A 9733-nucleotide genomic window follows, 5' to 3' on the forward strand; every position below is an offset into this window, starting at 1 on the left:
TTCTTTCTTTCTTTCTTTCTTTCTTTCTTTCTTTCTTTCTTTCTTTCTTTCTTTCTTTCTTTCGCTCTGGTCTCAACAGTTGCACAGGCACTCAAGTGGATCCCTGAGAGGGATGAATATAGGGTAGTGTCTGATGAACATACATTATTACATTAACATGAATTTTTTTTAGAGTGGATCTCATATCATCCAGGCTGGCCTTGAACCCATCACGTAGCTGAGGGTGACACTGAGCTTCCAACCCTCCTGCTTCTACCTCCCAAGAGCTGGGATTGCAGGTGTGCACAATCAGTCCTGGAGAAATGGAAGTTCTATTAGCAAATGGTTTTCCTTTCATTTCTAGATCGTGTGGATAGTTTGGAGAATCTCCACTGACCCAGAATCCCATCTCCACCGTCCTCACGAACCCAGCTCCTCTCACTCGGTTTCATGGCTGTGTGCACTGGGAGGTGGAATGGAGCCCTAGATCTGAAGACAGCAACTCTAAATGCAGCCCGTCTGAGGTGGAGTCCTGAGTGAACTATGGCCTCCCCTCCCCTGGGGCCAGAAGGAGATGTGGCAGGCATGAGTGCATGCTGCTGCTCTCTGGAGAAAAAGTGATGGGCTCAGTCCTACAGGACAAATCTACTCAGATCGTGGCTTAGGGAGCACTGCATGATAGCGTTTCCAGATATGGGTGTGTTGGTGATTCCAGGAGGTATGCTCATGGGCTTTGCCTCCTCAGTCTGTGTCCTTAAATCCATCTTGGGGTGGGTCCTTGAGTGACACCTGGTCTCCCATGCTTGTCTCCCCAAACCTTTCTCCAGCCTCTCACTTGAAACAGTTCTCAGAGCCAGGGTTTACCAAGGCACATGACAAGGTGTCCCTGCAGGTAGGATGGGGCCTGAGATATTCCCAAGTTGGACTCATCTGTTGTCAGCCAGCCCTGCACCCAAGAGTTTCCAGGATTCTGACTGTCCTTGCTTGTTCTGGGTCTTTGCCTCCCAAACCTCTGTCCATTCCTGCTTTTATCTGAGCATCTCCCACCCCTCACTCCTTTACCTCCTTCTGGCCCCTCCTCTCTCACCTAGCTATGTTTGGCCACACCCAGTGACAGTTACAACTGCCCAGAGTGGACCGTTTAGAATTCTGCTTCCTCCCAAGCAGGGCTGGAGCAGTGGCCCAGTGACAAGACCCTGCCAGATGGCTGTGGCACCCTGAGAGACGTCTATCCTCTCCACACTGCTGCTGGGTAAGGCTATTGTGAGACTGAACTCAGTCGTGCACGAGCTCAAATATGGTCAGAATTTGACACCAGCAGGGACAAAGTCCTCAGCAATGGGAAGAACACTTCTTTCACCCTGAATAATTATTCAGGGATAATGGCCTCTGAGTAAGGGGATATCCAGCCTTTTCCTTCAACCTGCAGGAGGGTCCCTCATGGAGGGGTGATGCCTTAAACTGTCCATTTGGTCACTGAGATGGCCTAGCTGGAGCCACCATCCACTGAGGAAGGATATTCTATGCTGGGAAGACAGGTTTGTCATTTCTTCCAAGTCTCTGTCCACAGGCTTGAGTGTCCTGCAGAAGATTCTAGCCCTACAGAGAAATATTATAGCCTCCACCCAAACATAGGAACTACCGAAGCTCCTCCAAAGACTACAGGCATATGTCCATGTTGTCTGAGAAACACACCCCTCGAACACGCAGTTCATAGACACTCACCCTGGTGGGCCTCACAGCACAACATGGCCTTACATCCCAGCTGCCAGGACTGAGGGTCTGTTTCCTGAGTCTGGCATTTGCTACTATCTCCACTGAGCATCAAGGAATCGAAGGAGACCGTCCAGGGCTCGCCAGCCTGCCTTGGTGTCAGTTTTTGTTCCTATTTTACTTGCAATCTGAACTTCCCAGCTCTCTCTGCCTCACAGGCTAAATTCCTGCCCAGGATCATTGTCTCCAATGTCAAGAGAATGGTTTCGGTGTATCGTGTTCTGGAGGGGCTGGTGAAGTCCCACTTTTCACAGCCTCTCATAGGCTGATGCTCCAGCATAGGTGGATTGGGCTTTAAAAGCAGGCAGAGTTTCATGAACACAAGAAGGACCCACTAGGGAGGCAGAGCAGCCTCCCCTGTCCCACCAAGGGCAGCATCTTTTTGACGCCTTCCTCTAACTCTACGCACACCTCTATTTCCTCATTTCTCTATATTCAATATACACCACAAACCAGAGCATCAAGGGTTAACCTGGCTGTGGCCTCAGCCTTTAGCCTTAACAGTCCTGATCCCAACCTGCAGTTGCCTGGTCAAGATGTTTTTCATGACCTGAACATGGCTGCTTCCGTGTGCTCCATGGTTGCCACGTGTCTCTCTTTACCCACGGACATGGATGCCCTGCTGTCATTTCAGAAAATGTAGCTGAGATTCTGAGACACATCTCCCCGAAACTCACCGCCTCATATATACTGAGATGCATGTCTGAGCTCTTATCTTCCTTCAGGTATCTCTAACAAGGCCAGAGCTTGCGAGCATCTAGCCAGAAGCTCTTGCTAGGAGTTGGTAGCTGCAATCTGAGGGTCCATAGCTCACAGAGCACAGGGGGCCCCCAAACCCTTCCCATCTTGTGGGACATCCCCCTCCTTTCGCCCTTGCACTATAAGGTGTCTTCTCCAAGGCACCCCCATACCCCAGGGCCTTTTCTTTCCTAAGTATCGCTACTGTCCTCCCCAGGATGGACTCATAGTTTGCTGACACTATGTGACAGAAGCCCCCCACCCACCCATATAGTGAGTCCTGCCTACAGTTCACTGCCTGTGGTGCATAGATCTCCCTCACGTCATATTTTCTCACAACCTCTCTATTGAAGACACTTTGAACTTGCCCTCTGTGGGCAAAACATGTGCTGTTGAAACTAGCCATGTCCTAAAGCCAAGCTCGTTAGGATAAGGAGCTGGCTATGGCCATGCTGGGCCTCGGAGAGGAAGTGCTATCCCTACTTCCCTGTGCTACCCTCAGTCCATAGAGCAGCAAAACTTGTAGAGGGTCCTCTGTACCCACAAGGTTACCCTCCTTTTCCCTTTTCAGAGGCCAATTACTCTGCAAGCCCAGACCTCTCTTAACCCTGCTGAGCTGTTATGGATAAAGGCAGGGCTTGGCCTTGGCCTTCTTAGTGAGCAAAGTGCTTGAACTTAAACGCTTGCAGCACTTAAACACTGGAGCTAAAGTAGAACAGACCACGACTAGCTAACAGGAATCTTCAGCCTGGCGTCTTCTGTGGAGCTGTGGACCAGGCCAGGCACTCCTCATGGCTTCCTTTGCAAGTTGCTGTCTGTTGTATCTCAAAGGCATCTGATGACTTGTGACTAAAGGCTCTCACACGACACGTACAAAGCTGACTAGTTACCAAGGAGACAAAATGTTAATATCTGGCTCTCTCTAGAAAAGGTTGGCCGATGCTCGTGGAGACCCCTGGCTTTGCAACCTGCTACTAGAACAAAAGCCACCTACCGGCCTGCAGATCTCCAGGCCAGGGATCCCACACTAACCCAAGAGGACAAGGAGTGTCCTCGTGGGTCAGGACATCAGGAAAAGCACAGTTCCCATTGTGGGAAGCTGACATGACAGAGAGATGCTCCCCATCTGCCTTCAACTGCTCCTGACCAAAGGGGGTTCTGAGGTGGCGCCTGCTCTTCACTCCTCAGCTGGCATCTTGGACATGGCCCAACTCCTTTTGTGAGCCTCCAACTGCTGGCTGCCAGAGTTTCTTGGCATGCAACAGAAAAGGCGGAAAAGGAAAATGACACGGCTACAGACAGCACCCACTCCGGCCCATGGGAAGGACTGTACCATGCTGTTCATGGATGGTACAAACCTACCTTCATTCCGCCTGCTCAACAAAGACACCAGAGTACCTGTCATTCAACAGCCCCACTCTGATACCCAGCCGAGAGCAGACACCAGCTTCCTCAGACCTTAATGGCTTCACACAGCTCAAATCCTATCACAGCTAGGATGTAGCTCAGTGACAGAGTCTCTGCCAAATCGTATGTCAGCCCCACCTCAGGCTCCCACAGCAAGCCTCCAGGTAGCCAGGGTCTTTCCACCATGTTCAGACACCTCTGACAGCAAGTAGCAACCAGGAGTTGCTAAGACCTCCTGAGTGGTCTTGGCAGACAGGCACTGGCACTGGAAAAGGGCCATCATGCCACTGGCAGATAATGGAATCTGATCAGCGCTCACTGGGATTTCCAGGTTCTTGTTTCCCGTGAAAAGAAACGGACAGGGACATGTGACTAGTAGTAGAAGCAGAGATGGTTTATTAAGGAAGAAAGCGCCTCCAGGGGAAGAAGTGGGCCAGAGTCTGAAGAAAGGTCAGAAACTCAATGGCGCCAGAGCCTAGCTTTCTGTGGGTCTACTATGAGTTGGCCTTGGAGGGGATGGACTCAAGTCCTCTCTGCCAATTGGTTTCTTTCATATGCTAATGCTGGCCTACCTCTCTGCCCTACTCTCCTGACACAATCACTGCTGTCACTAAGGGCCACAATGACTTTCCTTTTCCAGGTTCCAGGTCACAAGGCCAATGCCAGTAGTTCTGCATGCATATCAGCAGCAGACTAACTTTTTTTTTTTTTCAGTGATGTGATGAGCCTTTGGATGACTTTTGGATGACCCCTATTTGGACTGACAATGTCACAAAGACAGAGGGACTGGGGCCTGCGATTCCACAGGCACTTAAGTGGGCAGTGTTTGACACTATTTCTCAGAGGTAGCTTCCAGGCTTGGACCCATGAAGACTGGTCCTTGGGTGGGTCACTTTGGGGATCCCCGGAAAACAAATGCCTTTTCTGCCCCCTCACCCAGGCCTACCCAGAAGCCTGCCACCATGCTCAGCTGGGGAGATGGTGAGACACACAATCCTCTCTGACCCACAGTACTCCCTTGCAGAGGGGGCCCCTGAGAACTGTGTTAGGAGGTGACTGGGCCCTGCCGTCCAGCACTAGCCCGAGCCTGAGCACTCTAGGAGGTGGTTCTTCTGGGGTGGCCACAACAGTGAGTCCAGCTAATAAGGCCATGTCCTAAAATTTTCTTGGCTCTCACCCAAGGGGACAGATGCAGGGCAGGAAGTTTCTCTCCTCTTTCTGGACATGAGCAGCGGGAAGGTGGTTGGGTGTGGGGTAGAAGCCTCTTGATTGGGCACAATGGGTCAACCCCCAATGGCCCAGGCACACAGTGGAAGCTGGCCTTCTGCTCGCAGAACTACTGAGACCTAATCAGGCGTCCCCAGGGATCAATGCTCTGGTGGTCAAGGTCACCACAACTGTCTGAGGCCATTGGGGAACTACCCTTGAGTGAATAGCATTCACATAGGTAGCCTCATAGGTGAACAGTATTCATATAGGACTTCCATACCCCGCCCCTCCCTCCAGGCTGGGCTGGGCTGCAGAGGTACAGCCTCCCTGGCCCCACCCAGATGTCCCTGTGCAGCTGAGGATAGAACAGGCACCTAGAGACTTTGGCTAAATAGCACTGATTCCTCACTTTCAAGGCCCAGGATGAGAGCCTGGCATCTCCACCCTAAGTACTTAACCTACCCCAGCCACCTTCAGGGCTGAAAGTTCAGAGATTAGTCATTGTCCTACACCTGATTCCAGGAGCAGCCAAGGCTCGAGGGACAGGCCACTTCCTCAGAGGAGGGCAATGGCCTATGAGGAAGAGGCTGTTCCTTGGCCAGGACTGCTTCATTACACATAGCTCTCCCCCGCCCTGCCCCCAATTCTGTTTTAACCTAAAGCTCATGTCAGAATCCCAAAGATGACTTGGGAGCTTGTTAAATCCATTCCTCTTTCTATTGTGGCCACACTGATTAAAATTTCTACTTTGTACCCCTGTTTGTTTCATTGGTGTACCAGTGATGATGATGGGTATCAGGGTTTGGTGGGCACCTCTGGAGGGCTGCCAGGTTCTTGTATCCCATAACAAGGACTTGGACAGAGGCACTCCAACACAAACAAAGCAAGTAAGTGTATTAAGAATGTATCTCCAAGGGAGGAAGTGTGCTGGAGCAGAAAGAAAGCTTAGAAGTTCAGCATTGGCTCACAAAGCATTTGCTTCACCTACCTAGGGTGAGTTTTATGGGCTTCATTACGTATAGCACCTTCTTTGTGGTTCATCTGTGGATGCTTTTTCTATGCATTCTGTTCCATGGAGATCAAAAAGAGTTAAGGTCACTTTTGAATATTCTGGAATGCCTCTGTACTTGTTCCAGTAGCTTCTGCCAGTCCTAGTCAGCCCTGGTGGTGGATGGAACTGTTGAAACCTTGTTTTCACCAATGCCATGAGGTATTTCTCATGTACTAGCTTTGCATTCTTTTTTGTAATGCCTTCCCGATCTCACACTATACCCAACTCTCCCACCTGGACTCCTTCCTGAGAGCTGTGGTCCCAGAAATCTTTACAGGGGGCTGGAAGACAATGATACATGTCTTTTTATAAGCATTTCTTGCTGTGAAGGGGCAAAATCTCTGCCTAAAAGGGACCACAAAACTCCCTATTCTAGTCAGTGTCCGGGGAGATTTGGACCCTGGGTAGTAGGAATTTGCTGAAATCCCCGTCTCCCAATGAGTTTACTCCTGTATCCTAGAAAACACAAAGCTTATAAGGAGGTTAAAAACACAACATTCAAATAATATGGTTGTGCCCATAATGACGCCTAATGGGGCAAGAGCCATGAAAGCTATGACTGTGTATGTGGTCCCAGGAGTGCCTTCCTTGTATAATGTGGTCCTGAGTTATATCCCTAGGTTGTTTTTTTTCTCTTCTTTAATACTGATAGTTATACATTGAGAATGTGAGAAGGCACAAAAATCTAAGAAATACAATTGTGAAATAGGTTAAAAGAAAAATAGCTGGGGTTGTAATCATTATACAAACAGTGCCAAAGAAAAAATAATGAATGCATAGTAATTGCATATGCTAGCAGATGCATTAATCTGTCATCTTTACATTTAAAAGGTGTTTTTCTTGATTAGAGTAAATGTTTAATATTTTTTAAGTTTCCCAGTATAAGTGTCCTTCAAGATGTTCTTGAAGCTGTAGAGACTCAGAGGAAAGAAATTGTATTCTAGGGATGAACTTTGCAGGTCTATGTGGAGTAGATGTCCTGGGAAGATGACAGCAAACATCAGAAGATACTTCCTGGAAAAAGGTTGTCCTTCACATTGCTCTGGCTGCTCTAACCCACATGGCTATAGTTTATAAACATCCCAAATATGCACATGCTGAGGGTTGAGCAATGTCCCCTAACTTTTGAGTGAGGATGCCTGACGTTAAGGCCTATTATTAGACCAATAGGGCAAGTCCCTAACAGGAGCACCCCTGTATTAGGACAGTTAGGCAAGATGTCAAAGCTGAACCCTCAGGAGCAATAATATCCTGAGACTGAAGTCCTTCCCTTGAGCAATAGGGGATTCTGGAAACTGTCTGTTGGGACCAGAATTGAGACAATGATCAAACAACTATTTATGCATACCTCTGATTCTCTGTTTCTCTATTTAAATTTAAAACTGGTGTCAGGACTGTAAATATGGACCTGGGACCACTAGATTTCTCTGTTTGCTTTTTTCAGCATGGCAACATTGATTAAACCTCTTTTCTCTAGCTCTTTCCATCATTTCATATCAAGCTACCAACCAGGATTTTTGGCCAAACACTCCACTGTGAACTAAAAGTAAAAATTTCAATTTATGGGACCATTTATAAGCTACTTGGATACCATGTGAACAATATACAAACCAAACACATGTATAATACATAGTCACACAAAACCACATGTATAGATTTAAATGCCAAAGATTTTATAGCTTTAGATTTTATCACTTTCCAGTTTTTAGTCTATTGATCTGATTATTTCCTCTGTAACATTGAGCAATTTTTAATCCAAAACTGCCCTTTCAAGGACCTTTAATGGAAACACAGGAGGGCTTAAACCTTGATAACAGACACAAAATTGGAAGCGGCCCAGTTCTATGGGCACAAGCATAAACATTTAGGAGGCAATTTGACAGCACGGCCACCTAGTAAAGCTAACAACAGGCTCTTTCTATCCAGGGCCTCTGAGGTCCTCAGCCATGGCTGTTGAACAGGATTACAGTACCAGGCATTTCCTCACGTAGAACAGGCCACAGATCCAGTCAGAAGGCAGTTATCCCCTATGACAATCCTGCCAATATTGCCCTTGTGGGCACAACTTGCCAGGCAAATTAAAAAAACAAACAAATGGGTAGGAAGGGTTTTGTTTCCATTTCTATACTGGACCTCTTGCTCCAGGGTGTATCTTATTACCTGGGAGAGTAAATCCACACCCTCTAGGATGGAAGGAACTGTGAACAGTAACTGAACAGGAAGAACTTGACATATGTAACCACACTCCTTGATCTGTGTGTGGGGTTGAATTTGCAAAGGTAAGAGCTGGCAGCTCATTTTCTTGGGATGTAAACTGAGGCGAGATATCAGGCCTCTTTAGGAGATGGTAACTAATCCTTTAAGGCATCACAAGCCGTTAGCTTGTGGCCATGCTCCAGGCTATCAGGGTCTGATCTTAGAGAATGGGGGGATGAGGTGAGTTTTTGGTTTCAGCTTTTTTTTAATCTCTATAGTCCCTCTGACAGATCAGCAGGATCACATCATAAAGATCTCCTTCCTTCTGGAACTGCTTCATAAGGTGAGAAGGGATGCTAAGGGACCTGTTTGGTGCCTCTCTGACTCAAAATCCTAGGATCATAAGGCTAAAAGGATTGAGCAGGTTATCACAGGAATCTGAAGGTCATCCCATGATATCATTCGGAGGTCAAGGGTCCTCATAGCAGTGAGATGGCAATGATTGATAACCCTGAGACAATCCCATCTAGAGCTTAATAGCCTGTAATCCAAAGGTATCAAACATACCAGAAGGTTAAAAAGAAGCCAGTTCTCAGTAACTTCCCTGTTGTCATGGTAAAACACCTTTACCTTAGGAGAGTAGTGTTTACTTTAGCAGACATACCCATCCCTGTGAGGAAGTCATAGTAGAAGGCACTTGAAATTAAGTAAAGAGTTATCATTGTATGCAGACTCCACCAAACTGAACCACCAGGAAGTAAACAAAAGTCACATGTCTGGGAAAGCTGAAACAAAGTTCACTGGGGCCCTCCCTGGAGTTACTGAAGCAGTGAACTAGGAAGTGGCTGGCCAGCCCTCAGGTGGGTCTCTGTGAGTTCGAGGGGAGCTTGGTCTACAAAGTGAGTCCAGGACAGCTGCGGCTGTTACGTAGATACACCTTGTCTCAACACACACGCGCGCACACACACGAATCAGAAACCCACTTGTTCACACCCAGGAATCCCACAAAAACACTAAACTGAAAGCCATAATATACATGCAAAGGACCTGGTGCAGACCCATGTAGACCCTTTGAATGCTTCCTCTGTGAGTTCACATTAGTTTGCTTATGCTGATTTAGAGGGCCTTGTTTTTTTGGTGTCCTCCATCCCTCTGGCTCTTACATTCTTTCTGTCTCCTCTTCCTCAGGATTCTCTGAGTCCTGAGGGGGAAGGATTGAACAGAGACATCCCATTTAGAGCCGAGTGTTCCAAGGTCTCTTACTCTCTGCATAATGTCTGGCTGTGGGCTCTATATCTGCTGCAGAAGAAAGCATCTCTGCTGATGGCTGAGCAAGGCACTGATCTATGAGTATAGCAGAATGTCATTAGAAGTCGCTTT

Source organism: Psammomys obesus, unplaced genomic scaffold (assembly GCF_907164565.1).
Source record: "Psammomys obesus unplaced genomic scaffold, mPsaObe1.curated_primary_1811, whole genome shotgun sequence".
Lineage (NCBI taxonomy): Eukaryota > Metazoa > Chordata > Mammalia > Rodentia > Muridae > Psammomys > Psammomys obesus.